This window comes from Pseudophryne corroboree, chromosome 7, assembly GCF_028390025.1.
Source record: "Pseudophryne corroboree isolate aPseCor3 chromosome 7, aPseCor3.hap2, whole genome shotgun sequence".
Taxonomy (NCBI): domain Eukaryota; kingdom Metazoa; phylum Chordata; class Amphibia; order Anura; family Myobatrachidae; genus Pseudophryne; species Pseudophryne corroboree.
The window spans coordinates 174,292,847-174,308,159 of record NC_086450.1 but is presented as its reverse complement, the minus strand read 5'-3'; positions in this window follow the sequence as shown (position 1 = coordinate 174,308,159).

Genomic DNA, 15,313 nt, shown 5'->3' with positions numbered 1-15,313 from the left:
ATGTACATGTGACTGTTCAGTGTGCACTGTCTGGAGGAGCAAGGCAAGCTGTCATCATGAGAAGAGGAGCAGCCAGTGTAGCAGCCTGCAGTCCTAGCAACAAGCCACAGAAGAGCTGAGATAGGTAACTTCTGCTGCAGCTAAACAGAGGTGTGTGTGTGGGGGGCTGGTAGTATCCTATTCATGTGTCTGGGAAGGGGGGAATACCCTATTCATGTGTCTGGGGAGGAGGTGGTAGTATCCTATTCATGTGTCTGGGGAGGAGGTGGTAGTATACTATTCATGTGTCTGGGGGGGTAGTATCTTATACCCCTTTCACATCGCACAAATAACCCGGTACCGACACGGCATATTGCCGTGTCGAACCGGGTCAGTGTGCGATGTGAAAGCACACTGGGCGATTTAGCGGGTCGCCTGACCCGGTAAATCAACCCGGTAAAAAAGAAGGGTTTTACCCGGGTTGATTACCGGGTCAGGTGCGGTGTGAATGGGAGCCGTGTCGATGCGACACGGTTCCCATTCACAAGATAGGGAGAGGCGGCGCTGGAGATGAGCTCATCTCCCGACGCCGCCTCCACCCCCGCCCCTGCTGCTGCTGCGGCCTCCGTTGTCATGGCAACCGACCCGGTATATTGCCGGGTCGGGAAGCCTGCAACGAAGCGCAAATGCCGGATCCCACCCGGTAAGTACACGTTTGTCTTACCTGGTAGGACCCGGCATTTGCGGTGTGAATGCAGCATAATTCATGTGTCTGGGGGGAGGGGGTAGTATCCAGGGACGTGCAGTCAGGGAAGGCAGTGCCTCCCCTGTCATAATGATTAAAATAATAAAAAGAAGATATTTATAACAGAGTCTGTGATAAATATCTTCATTCATTATTTCATTATAGGGGGCTGTGCGGGCGCCGTGGGCTGTGTGGGCACCCGCTGCAGCCGGCGCCGCTGACTGACACTAGAGGTCAACATTGACCCCTAGTGTCTGAGCGGCACTGTTATGGGAGAGACGTCATGAGTCATGACGTCTCTCCCATAGTAGAGAGGAGCCGGTGGACGGAGACGGAGGACAGCGCAGCAGGAGCGGTAAGTATGTGTGTGTGTATTTTATTTTATTTTTTATGTGTTTGTGTTTGGGGCACTGGCACAGCTACAGGGGGCACAACTACAAGGGGCACAGCTAGAGGGGGCACAACTACAAGGAGCACAGCTACAGGGCCACAACTACAAGAGGCACAGCTACAGAGTGTACAACTACAAGGGGCACAGCTACAGGGGTACAACTACAAGGGGCACAGCAACTGGGGGCACAGCTACAGGGGGCACAGCTACAGGGGCACAGCAACTGGGGGCACAACTACAGGGGGCACAGCAACTGGGGGCACAGCTACAAGGGGCACAATTACAGGGGTCACAACTACTGGGGGCACAGCCACAAGGGGCACAGCTACTGGGGGCAGAGCGACTGGGGGCACAACTACAGGGATCACAACTACTGGGGGCACAGCTACAGGGGGCACAGCGACTGGGGGCACAACTACAGGGGTCACAACTACTCGGGCACTGCTACAAGGGGCACAGCAACTGGGGGCACAATTACAGGGGTCACAACTACTGGGGGCACAGCCACAAGGGGCACAGCTACTGGGGGCAAAGCTACAGGGGGCACAGCTACAAGGGGCACAGCTACTGGGGGCAAAGCTACAGGGGGCACAGCGACTGGGGGCACAGCAACAGGGGGCACAACTACAGGGGTCACAACTGCTCGGGGCACTGCTACAAGGGGCCACAGCGACTGGGGGCACAACTACTCAGGGCACTGCTACAAGGGGCACAGCTACAGGGGTCACAACTACTGGGGGCAAAGCCACAAGGGGCACAGCTACTGGGGGCAAAGCTACAGGGGGCACAGCTACAAGGGGCAGAGCGACTGGGGGCACAACTACAGGCGTCACAACTACTCGGGGCACTGCTATTGGGGGCACTGCTACAGGGGGCAAAGCTACTGGGGGCTCAGCTAGAGGGGTCACAACTACTGGGGGCACAGCTACTGGGCTCACAACTATTGGGGGCGCCTGCTCCATCCTCCCAGCCAGCAGCAGCAGCACTCTCCCCTGTCTGTGCCAACATCTTCCCGCGTCAGCGAGTGCATAATATTCATTCATTTCTCTAACGTCCTAGTGGATGCTGGGGACTCAGAAAGGACCATGGGGATTAGCGGCTCCGCAGGAGACTGGGCACAAAAGTAAAAAGCTTTAGGACTACCTGGTGTGCACTGGCTCCTCCCCCTATGACCCTCCTCCAAGCCTCAGTTAGATTTTTGTGCCCGAACGAGACGGGTGCAGGCTAAGGGGCTCTCCTGAGCTGCTTAGTGTAAAAGTTTAAAGTAGGTTTTTTATTTTCAGTGAGACCTGCTGGCAACAGGCTCACTGCACCGAGGGACTAAGGGGAGAAGAAGCGAACTCACCTGCGTGCAGAGTGGATTGGGCTTCTTAGGCTACTGGACATTAGCTCCAGAGGGACGATCACAGGCCCAGCCATGGATGGGTCCCAGAGCCGCGCCGCCGGCCCCCTTACAGAGCCAGAAGACTGAAGAGGTCCGGAAAATCGGCGGCAGAAGACGTCCTGTCTTCAATAAGGTAGCGCACAGCACCGCAGCTGTGCGCCATTGCTCTCAGCACACTTCACACTCCGGTCACTGAGGGTGCAGGGCGCTGGGGGGGGGCGCCCTGAGACGCAATAAAAACACCTTTTTTGGCAAAAAATACATCACATATAGCTCCTGGGCTATATGGATGCATTTAACCCCTGCCAATTTTTCCATAAAAAAGCGGGAGAAAGGCCGCCGAGAAGGGGGCGGAGCCTATCTCCTCAGCACACTGGCGCCATTTTTTCCTCACAGCTCCGTTGGAGGAAGGCTCCCTGACTCTCCCCTGCAGTCCTGCACTACAGAAACAGGGTAAAACAAGAGAGGGGGGGCACTAAATTGGCATATAAATATATACAGCAGCTATATTAGGGAAAAACACTTATATAAGGTTATCCCTGTATATATATAGCGCTCTGGTGTGTGCTGGCAAACTCTCCCTCTGTCTCCCCAAAGGGCTAGTGGGGTCCTGTCCTCTATCAGAGCATTCCCTGTGTGTGTGCTGTGTGTCGGTACGTTGTGTCGACATGTATGAGGAGGAAAATGGTGTGGAGGCGGAGCAATTGCCTGTGTTAGTGATGTCACCCCCTAGGGAGTCGACACCTGACTGGATGGTCTTATGGAAAGAATTACGTGATAGTGTCAGCACTTTACAAAAGACTGTTGACGACATGAGACAGCCGGCAAATCAGTTAATACCTGTACAGGCGTCTCAAACACCGTCAGGGGCTCTAAAGCGCCCATTACCTCAGGTCGATACAGACACAGACACGGACACTGACTCCAGTGTCGACGGTGAGGAAACAAACGTATTTTCCAGTAGGGCCACACGTTACATGATCACGGCAATGAAGGAGGTTTTGAACATTTCTGATACTACAAGTACCACAAAAAAGGGTATTATGTGGGGTGTGAAAAAACTACCCGTAGTTTTTCCCGAATCAGATGAATTAAATGAGGTGTGTGATGAAGCGTGGGTTTCCCCCGATAAAAAACTGCTAATTTCTAAAAAGTTATTGGCATTATACCCTTTCCCGCCAGAGGTTAGGGCACGTTGGGAAACACCCCCTAGGGTAGATAAGGCGCTCACACGCTTAACAAAACAAGTGGCGTTACCGTCTCCTGATACGGCCGCCCTCAAGGAACCAGCTGATAGGAAGCTGGAAAATATCCTAAAAAGTATATACACACATACTGGTATTATACTGCGACCAGCAATCGCCTCAGCCTGGATGTGCAGTGCTGGGGTGGCTTGGTCGGATTCCCTGACTGAAAATATTGATACCCTGGACAGGGACAATATATTATTGACTATAGAGCATTTAAAGGATGCATTTCTATATATGCGAGATGCACAGAGGGATATTTGCACTCTGGCATCAAGAGTAAGTGCGATGTCCATTTCTGCCAGAAGAGGATTATGGACGCGACAGTGGTCAGGGGATGCGGATTCCAAACGGCATATGGAAGTATTGCCGTATAAAGGGGAGGAGTTATTTGGGGTCGGTCTATCGGACCTGGTGGCCACGGCAACGGCTGGGAAATCCACCTTTTTACCCCAAGTCACCTCGCAGCAGAAAAAGATACCGTCTTTTCAGGCTCAGTCCTTTCGTCCCCATAAGGGCAAGCGGGCAAAAGGCCACTCATATCTGCCCCGGGGTAGAGGAAGGGGAAAAAGACTGCAGCAGACAGCCTCTTCCCACGAACAGAAGCCCTCCCCCGCTTCTGCCAAGTCCTCAGCATGACGCTGGGGCCTTACAAGCGGACTCAGGCATGGTGGGGGCCCGTCTCAAGAATTTCAGCGCGCAGTGGGCTCACTCGCAAGTGGACCCCTGGATCCTGCAGGTAGTATCTCAGGGGTACAAATTGGAATTCGAGACGTCTCCCCCTCGCCGGTTCCTGAAGTCTGCTTTACCAACGTCTCCCCCCGACAGGGAGGCGGTATTGGAAGCCATTCACAAGCTGTATTCCCAGCAGGTGATAATCAAGGTACCCCTCCTACAACAGGGAAAGGGGTATTATTCCACGCTCTTTGTGGTACCGAAGCCGGACGGCTCGGTGAGACCCATTTTAAATCTGAAATCCTTGAACACTTACATAAAAAGGTTCAAGTTCAAGATGGAGTCACTCAGAGCAGTGATAGCGAACCTGGAAGAAGGGGACTATATGGTGTCGCTGGACATCAAGGATGCTTACCTCCATGTCCCAATTTGCCCTTCTCACCAAGGGTACCTCAGGTTTGTGGTACAGAACTGTCACTATCAGTTTCAGACGCTGCCGTTTGGATTGTCCACGGCACCCCGGGTCTTTACCAAGGTAATGGCCGAAATGATGATTCTTCTTCGAAGAAAAGGCGTCTTAATTATCCCTTACTTGGACGATCTCCTGATAAGGGCAAGGTCCAGAGAACAGTTAGAGGTCGGAGTAGCACTATCTCAAGTAGTACTACGACAGCACGGATGGATTCTAAATATTCCAAAATCGCAGCTGATTCCGACGACACGTCTGCTGTTCCTAGGGATGATTCTGGACACAGTACAGAAAAAGGTGTTTCTCCCGGAAGAGAAAGCCAGGGAGTTATCCGACCTAGTCAGGAACCTCCTAAGACCAGGCCAAGTGTCAGTACATCAATGCACAAGGGTCCTGGGAAAGATGGTGGCTTCTTACGAAGCGATTCCATTCGGCAGATTCCACGCAAGAACTTTTCAGTGGGATCTGCTGGACAAATGGTCCGGATCGCATCTTCAAATGCATCAGCGGATAACCCTGTCTCCAAGGACAAGGGTGTCTCTCCTGTGGTGGTTACAGAGTACTCATCTCCTAGAGGGCCGCAGATTCGGCATTCAGGATTGGGTCCTGGTGACCACGGATGCCAGCCTGAGAGGCTGGGGAGCAGTCACACAGGGAAGAAATTTCCAGGGCTTGTGGTCAAGCATGGAAACGTCACTTCACATAAATATCCTGGAACTAAGGGCCATTTACAATGCCCTAAGTCAGGCAAGACCTCTGCTTCAGGGTCAGCCGGTGTTGATCCAGTCGGATAACATCACGGCAGTCGCCCACGTAAACAGACAGGGCGGCACAAGAAGCAGGAGGGCAATGATGGAAGTGGCAAGGATTCTTCGCTGGGCGGAAAATCATGTGATAGCACTGTCAGCAGTGTTCATTCCGGGAGTGGACAACTGGGAAGCAGACTTCCTCAGCAGACACGATCTTCACCCGGGGGAGTGGGGACTTCACCCAGAAGTCTTCCACATGATTGTGAACCGTTGGGAAAAACCAAAGGTGGACATGATGGCGTCCCGCCTCAAAAAAAAAAAAAACTGGACAGATATTGCGCCAGGTCAAGGGACCCTCAGGCAATAGCTGTGGACGCTCTGGTAACACCGTGGGTGTACCAGTCAGTGTATGTGTTCCCTCCTCTTCCTCTAATACCAAAAGTACTGAGAATCATAAGAAGGAGAGGAGTAAAGACTATACTCGTGGCTCCGGATTGGCCAAGAAGGACTTGGTACCCGGAAATTCAAGAGATGCTCACGGAAGACCCGTGGCCTCTACCTCTAAGAAAGGACTTGCTCCAGCAGGGACCATGTCTGTTCCAAGACTTACCGCGGCTGCGTTTGATGGCATGGCGGTTGAACGCCGGATCCTGAAGGAAAAAGGCATTCCGGATGAAGTCATCCCTACCCTGATCAAAGCCAGGAAGGATGTAACCGTACAACATTATCACCGTATTTGGCGTAAATATGTTGCGTGGTGCGAGGCCAGGAAGGCCCCTACAGAGGAATTTCAACTGGGTCGATTCCTGCATTTCCTGCAAACAGGACTGTCTATGGGCCTCAAATTAGGGTCCATTAAGGTTCAAATTTCGGCCCTGTCAATATTCTTCCAAAAAGAACTAGCTTCTGTTCCTGAAGTTCAGACGTTTGTCAAGGGAGTACTGCATATACAGCCTCCTTTTGTGCCTCCAGTGGCACCTTGGGATCTCAATGTAGTTTTGGGATTCCTAAAATCACATTGGTTTGAACCACTCACCACTGTGGACTTAAAATATCTCACATGGAAAGTGGTAATGCTGTTAGCCCTGGCTTCAGCCAGGCGTGTATCAGAATTGGCGGCTTTATCCTATAAAAGCCCTTACCTAATTTTTCATACGGACAGGGCAGAATTGAGGACTCGTCCTCAATTTCTCCCTAAGGTGGTTTCAGCATTTCACTTAAACCAGCCTATTGTGGTGCCTGCGGCTACTAGGGACTTGGAGGATTCCAAGTTACTGGACGTAGTCAGGGCCCTGAAAATATATGTTTCCAGGACGGCTGGAGTCAGAAAATCTGACTCGCTGTTTATCCTGTATGCACCCAACAAGCTGGGTGCTCCTGCTTCTAAGCAGACGATTGCTCGTTGGATTTGTAGTACAATTCAGCTTGCACATTCTGTGGCAGGCCTGCCACAGCCAAAATCTGTAAAAGCCCATTCCACACGGAAAGTGGGCTCATCTTGGGCGGGTGCCCGAGGGGTCTCGGCTTTACAACTTTGCCGAGCAGCTACTTGGTCAGGGGCAAACACGTTTGCTAAATTCTACAAATTTGATACCCTGGCTGAGGAGGACCTGGAGTTCTCTCATTCGGTGCTGCAGAGTCATCCGCACTCTCCCGCCCGTTTGGGAGCTTTGGTATAATCCCCATGGTCCTTTCGGAGTCCCCAGCATCCACTAGGACGTTAGAGAAAATAAGAATTTACTTACCGATAATTCTATTTCTCATAGTCCGTAGTGGATGCTGGGCGCCCATCCCAAGTGCGGATTGTCTGCATTACTTGTACATAGTTATTGTTACAAAAATCGGGTTATTGTTGTTGTGAGCCATCTTTTCAGAGGCTCCTTCTGTTATCATGCTGTTAACTGGGTTCAGATCACAAGTTGTACGGTGTGATTGGTGTGGCTGGTATGAGTCTTACCCGGGATTCAAAATCCTTCCTTATTGTGTACGCTCGTCCGGGCACAGTATCCTAACTGAGGCTTGGAGGAGGGTCATAGGGGGAGGAGCCAGTGCACACCAGGTAGTCCTAAAGCTTTTTACTTTTGTGCCCAGTCTCCTGCGGAGCCGCTAATCCCCATGGTCCTTTCGGAGTCCCCAGCATCCACTACGGACTATGAGAAATAGAATTATCGGTAAGTAAATTCTTATTTTCTCTCTCTCTCTCTCTCTCTCCTCCTGTGGATTACTTTGTTTGTAAGTATAATTTTACATTTTACAGGTACCCCTATTGGATTCTACTGGACAAGTGGACGTGATCGGCGTGGGATGTAGGTAGGTAATCTCTCTCATTTTCACAGGTACCCCTATTGGATTCTACATAGACAAGTGGATGTGACCGGCGTAGGATATAGGTAAGTATGTATGAGTGTGTAAGTGTGTTTTAATAAATTTTTACTTTCACGGTGTGTGTGTTGTGTTTTTATTTGGGTATTTTTTGTTGTTGTAGAACTACAGGTACCAGCGGGCTCGTTATTTCCCCGCATGCTGGGCCTTGTAGTTCCACAACAAAAAACAATATTCTTTTTTTTACACACTTATGGCTATTAGCCAGGCACCTACCGCCCAGGGGTGCTGGGGACAGCCTCGGGCTTCACCCCTGGCCCTTGGGTGCCTGGAGGGGGGGTGACCCCTTGATTTAAGGGGTCCCCACTCCTCCAGGGAACACCGGCCAGGGGTGACTAGTTGGGGGGGTAATGCCACGGACGCAGGAACCTACATAAATGTGTCTCCCGGCTGTGGCATTATGTCCCTGGCTAGTGGAGCCCGGTGCTGGTTTTAAAAATACGGGGGACACCTACATCTTTTGTCCCCCGTATTTTTGGAACCAGGACCGGTCTAAGAACCCGGTGCTGGTTTTCTAAATATGGACAACCCCTGTTCAATTTTTCCCCAGTATATAAACAACCAGGACCGGCTCAAAGAGCCCGAGGCTGGTTATACTTAGGAGGGGGGACCTCACGCATTTTTTTTTACATTTTTTAACCCATTCAGACCCTTCTCCATTAAGTTAATGGAAGCCCTGGACAACAAAATTGCATTCATGTCCTCCTCCCACTCCCTTCCCAGTCCCAAACACTAATTTAAATTTTTTTTTCTATAAAAATGTACAATATATCACAAGTATGATGAGCAGGCAGGCAGCGGGCATTGGCGGCATCGGACTGAGATGTAAATTAGTGGCGGAGGGCTTGGTCAGTTGATGGTGGGCAAGTTTGTAAGCCATTGGCGGTGGCAGCAGGCATCAGCTCAGAGGCAGTAGCGGGCATTGGCTCGGCGGCGGTAGGGGTCATCGGCAGGATCCGGCGGACATTATGGCTGTAGTGCCTCACCAGCCACTGACCTCACCGCACGCCACTGGTAGTATCTTATTCATGTGTCTGGGGGGGTAGAATCCTATTCATGTGTCTGGGGAGGGGGTGTAGTATCCTATTCATATGTCTGGGGGGTAGTATCCTATTCATGTGTCAGGGGGGAGGGTTGTAACTTATTCATGTGTCGGGGTAGGGTAGTATCTTATTCATGTGTCTGGGGGGTAGTATCTTATTCATGTGACTGGAGGGGTAGTATCCTATTCATGTGTCTGGGTAGGAAGAGGGGTAGTATCTTATTCATGTGTCTGGGGGGATAGTATCCTATTTGTGTGTCTGGGGAGGGAGGGGGGTAGTATCCTATTTGTGTGTCTGTGGAGGGAGGGGGGTAGTATCCTATTTGTGTGTCTGGGGAGGGAGGGGGGTAGTATCCTATTTGTGTGTCTGGGGAGGGAGGGGGGGTAGTATCCTATTTGTGTGTCTGGGGAGGGAGGGGGGTAGTATCCTATTTGTGTGTCTGGGGAGGGAGGGGAGGTAGTATCCTATTTGTGTGTCTGGGGAGGGAGGGGGGTAGTATCCTATTTGTGTGTCGGGGGAGGGAGGGGAGGTAGTATCCTATTTGTGTGTCTGGGGAGGGAGGGGGGTAGTATCCTATTTGTGTGTCTGGGGAGGGAGGGGAGGTAGTATCCTATTTGTGTGTCTGGGGAGGGAGGGGGGTAGTATCCTGTTTGTGTGTCTGGGGAGGGAGGGGGGTAGTATCCTATTTGTGTGTCTGGGGAGGGAGGGGGGTAGTATCCTATTTGTGTGTCTGGGGAGGGAGGGGAGGTAGTATCCTATTTGTGTGTCTGGGGAGGGAGGGGGGTAGTATCCTATTTGTGTGTCTGGGGAGGGAGGGGAGGTAGTATCCTATTTGTGTGTCTGGGGAGGGAGGGGGGGTAGTATCCTATTTGTGTGTCTGGGGAGGGAGGGGGGGTAGTATCCTATTTGTGTGTCTGGGGAGGGAGGGGGGTAGTATCCTATTTGTGTGTCTGGGGAGGGAGGGGGGGTAGTATCCTATTTGTGTGTCTGGGGAGGGAGGGGGGTAGTATCCTTTCTCTAACGTCCTAAGTGGATGCTGGGGACTCCGTCAGGACCATGGGGTTTAGCGGCTCCGCAGGAGACAGGGCACAATAATAAAAGCTTTAGGATCAGGTGGTGTGCACTGGCTCCTCCCCCTATGACCCTCCTCCAAGCCTCAGTTAGATTTTTGTGCCCGGCCGAGAAGGGTGCAATCTAGGTGGCTCTCCTGAGCTGCTTAGAATAAAAGTTTAAGTTAGGTTTTTTATTTTCAGTGAGTCCTGCTGGCAACAGGCTCACTGCTACGAGGGACTTAGGGGAGAGAAGTAAACTCACCTGCGTGCAGGATGGGTTTGCTTCTTAGGCTACTGGACACCATTAGCTCCAGAGGGAGTCGGAACACAGGTCTCACCCTGGGGTTCGTCCCGGAGCCGTGCCTCCGACCCCCCTTGCAGATGCCGAAGTTGAAGAGGTCCAGAGGTCCAGAAACAGGCGGCAGAAGACTTTCAGTCTTCATAAGGTAGCGCACAGCACTGCAGCTGTGCGCCATTGTTGTCAGCACACTTCATACCAGCGGTCACTGAGGGTGCAGGGCGCTGGGGGGGGCGCCCTGGGCAGCAATGTATTATACCTTTTTTATGGCTAAAATACATCACATATAGCCCTTGAGGCTATATGGATGTATTTAACCCCTGCCAGATCTCACAAACTCCGGGAGAAGAGCCCGCCGTTTTAGGGGGCGGGGCCTATTCTCCTCAGCACACGGCGCCATTTTCCTGCTCAGCTCTGCTGTGAGGAAGGCTCCCAGGCTCTCCCCTGCACTGCACTACAGAAACAGGGTTAAAACAGAGAGGGGGGGCACTTATTTGGCGATATGATTACATATGTGAAAATGCTATAAGGGAAAACACTTGTATAAGGGGTTGTCCCTGTAAAATTATAGCGTTTTTGGTGTGTGCTGGCAAACTCTCCCTCTGTCTCCCCAAAGGGCTAGTGGGGTCCTGTCCTCTATCAGAGCATTCCCTGTGTGTGTGCTGTGTGTCGGTACGTGTGTGTCGACATGTAGGAGGACGATGTTGGTGAGGAGGCGGAGCAAATTGCCTGTATTGGTGATGTCACTCTCTAGGGAGTCGACACCGGAATGGATGGCTTATTTAGGAATTACGTGATAATGTCAACACGATGCAAGGTCGGTTGACGACATGAGACGGCCGGCAAACAAATTAGTACCTGTCCAGGTGTCTCAGACACCGTCAGGGGCTTGTAAAAACGCCCATTTACCTCAGTTGGTCGACACAGACACAGACACGGACACTGACTTCAGTGTCGACGGTGAAGAAACAAACGTATTTTCCTTTAGGGCCACACGTTACATGTTAAGGGCAATGAAGGAGGTGTTACATATTTCTGATACTACAAGTACCACAAATAAGGGTATTATGTAGGGTGGGAATAATCTACTTGTAGTTTCTCTATCGTCCTAAGTGGATGCTGGGGTTCCTGAAAGGACCATGGGGAATAGCGGCTCCGCAGGAGACAGGGCACAAAAAAGTAAAGCTTTACTAGGTCAGGTGGTGTGCACTGGCTCCTCCCCCTATGACCCTCCTCCAGACTCCAGTTAGATTTTGTGCCCGAACGAGAAGGGTGCAATCTAGGTGGCTCTCCTAAAGAGCTGCTTAGAGAAAGTTTAGTTTAGGTTTTTTTCTTTACAGTGAGTCCTGCTGGCAACAGGATCACTGCAACGTGGGACTTAGGGGGAAAGTAGTAAACTCACCTGCATGCAGAGTGGATTTGCTGCTTGGCTACTGGACACCATTAGCTCCAGAGGGATCGAACACAGGCCCAGCCGTGGAGTCCGGTCCCGGAGCCGCGCCGCCGACCCCCTTGCAGATGCTGAAGCGTGAAGAGGTCCGGAAACCGGCGGCTGAAGACTCCTCAGTCTTCATAAGGTAGCGCACAGCACTGCAGCTGTGCGCCATTTTCCTCTCAGCACACTTCACTGGGCAGTCACTGAGGGTGCAGAGCGCTGGGGGGGGGCGCTCTGAGAGGCAAATATAAACCTTATACAAGGCTAAAAATACCTCACATATAGCCCATAGGGGCTATATGGAGATATTTAACCCCTGCCTGACTGGAAAAATAGCGGGAGAAGAACCCGCCGAAAAAGGGGCGGGGCCTATCTCCTCAGCACACGGCGCCATTTTCTGTCACAGCTCCGCTGGTCAGAACGGCTCCCAGGTCTCTCCCCTGCACTGCACTACAGAAACAGGGTAAAACAGAGAGGGGGGGCACATTAATGGCTATATATATATATATTAAAGCAGCTATAAGGGAGCACTTAATATAAGGATATCCCTTGTATATATAGCGCTTTGTGGTGTGTGCTGGCAGACTCTCCCTCTGTCTCCCCAAAAGGGCTAGTGGGTCCTGTCTTCATTAGAGCATTCCCTGTGAGTTTGCGGTGTGTGTCGGTACGTGGTGTCGACATGTATGAGGACGATATTGGTGTGGAGGCGGAGCAATTGCCAAATATGCAGATGTCACCCCCCAGGGGGTCGACACCAGAATGGATGCCTTTATTTGTGGAATTACGTGATGGTTTATCTTCCCTTAAACAGTCAGTTGAGGACATGAGGCGGCCGGACAATCAATTAATGCCTGTCCAGGCGCCTCAAACACCGTCAGGGGCTGTAAAACGCCCTTTGCCTCAGTCGGTCGACACAGACCCAGACACGGGCACTGATTCCAGTGACGACGGTAGAAATTCAAACGTATTTTCCAGTAGGGCCACACGTTATATGATTTTGGCAATGAAGGAGACGTTACATTTAGCTGATACTACAGATACCGTAAAACAGGGTATTATGTATGGTGTGAAAAAACTACAAACAGTTTTTCCTGAATCAGAAGAATTAAATGACGTGTGTGATGAAGCGTGGGTTGCTCCTGATAAAAAGTTGATAATTTCAAAAAAGTTATTGGCATTATACCCTTTCCCGCCAGAGGTTAGGGCGCGCTGGGAAACACCCCCTAAGGTGGACAAGGCGCTCACACGCTTATCCAAACAAGTGGCGTTACCCTCTCCTGAGACGGCCGCACTTAAGGATCCATCAGATAGAAAGATGGAAGTTATTCAAAAGAATATATACACACATGCAGGTGTTATACTACGACCAGCTATAGCAACTGCCTGGATGTGCAGTGCTGGAGTAGTTTGGTCAGAATCCCTGATTGAAAATATTGATACCCTAGATAGGGACAATGTTTTACTGTCGTTAGAACAAATAAAGGATGCATTTATCTATATGCGTGATGCACAGAGGGATATTTGCACACTGGCATCTCGGGTGAGTGCTATGTCCATTTCAGCCAGAAGAGCCTTATGGACACGACAGTGGACAGGCGATGCGGATTCAAAACGTCACATGGAGGTTTTGCCGTATAAAGGGGAGGAGTTATTTGGAGTTGGTCTATCAGACTTGGTGGCCACGGCTACTGCCGGGAAATCCACTTTTTTACCTCAAGTCACTCCCCAACAGAGAAAGGCACCGACCTTTCAACCGCAGCCTTTTCGCTCCTACAAAAATAAGAGAGCAAAGGGCTTGTCGTACCTGCCACGAGGCAGAGGAAGAGGGAAGAGACACCAACAGGCAGCTCCTTCCCAGGAACAGAAGCCCTCCCCGGCTCCTGCAAAAACCTCAGCATGACGCTGGGGCCTCTCAAGCGGACTCGGGGACAGTGGGGGGCCGTCTCAAAAATTACAGCGCGCAGTGGGCTCACTCGCAGGTAGACCCCTGGATCCTGCAGATAATATCTCAGGGGTACAGGTTGGAATTAGAGACGGATCCTCCTCATCGTTTCCTGAAGTCTGCCTTACCAACCGTCTCTTCCGAAAGGGAGAGGGTGTTGGAAGCCATTCACAAGCTGTACGCTCAGCAGGTGATAGTCAAAGTACCCCTATTACAACAAGGAAAGGGGTATTATTCCACTCTATTTGTGGTACCGAAGCCGGATGGCTCGGTAAGGCCTATTCTAAATCTGAAGTCCTTGAACCTCTACATAAAAAAGTTCAAGTTCAAGATGGAGTCACTCAGAGCAGTGATAGCGAACCTGGAAGAAGGGGACTTTATGGTATCCTTGGACATCAAGGATGCGTATCTACACGTTCCGATTTACCCCGCACACCAGGGGTACCTCAGGTTCATTGTTCAAAACTGTCACTATCAGTTTCAGACGCTGCCGTTCGGATTGTCCACGGCGCCTCGGGTCTTTACCAAGGTAATGGCCGAGATGATGATTCTTCTTCGAAGAAAAGGCGTATTAGTTATCCCATACTTGGACGATCTCCTAATAAGGGCAAGGTCCAGAGAACAGCTGGAGACAGCTTTAGCACTATCTCAAGAGGTGCTAAGACAACACGGGTGGATTCTGAATATTCCAAAATCCCATTTAATCCCGACAACTCGTCTGCTGTTCCTAGGAATGATTCTGGACACGGTTCAGAAAAAGGTTTTCCTTCCAGAGGAAAAAGCCAAGGAGTTATCCGATCTGGTCAGGAACCTCCTAAAACCAGGAAAAGTGTCAGTACATCAATGCACAAGAGTCCTGGGAAAAATGGTGGCTTCTTACGAAGCAATTCCATTCGGCAGATTCCATGCAAGAATATTCCAAAGGGATCTGTTGGACAAATGGTCAGGGTCGCATCTGCAGATGCACCTGCGAATAACCCTGTCACCAAAGACAAGGGTGTCACTTCTGTGGTGGTTGCAGAAGGCTCACCTATTAGAAGGCCGCAGATTCGGCATTCAGGATTGGATCCTGGTGACCACGGACGCCAGCCTGAGAGGCTGGGGAGCAGTCACACAAGGAAGAAACTTCCAGGGAGTATGGACGAGTCTGGAAAAGTCTCTTCACATAAACATTCTGGAACTAAGAGCAATCTACAATGCTCTAAGCCAGGCGGAACTTCTCCTGCAAGGAAAGCCGGTGTTGATTCAGTCGGACAACATCACGGCGGTCGCCCATGTAAACAGGCAGGGCGGCACAAGAAGCAGGAGTGCAATGGCAGAAGCTGCCAAGATTCTTCGCTGGGCGGAGAATCACGTGATAGCACTGTCAGCAGTGTTCATCCCGGGCGTGGACAACTGGGAAGCAGACTTCCTCAGCAGACACGATCTTCATCCGGGAGAGTGGGGTCTACATCCAGAAGTCTTCAACATGTTAATAGACCGTTGGGAAAGACCAATTGTAGACATGATGGCGTCTCGCCTC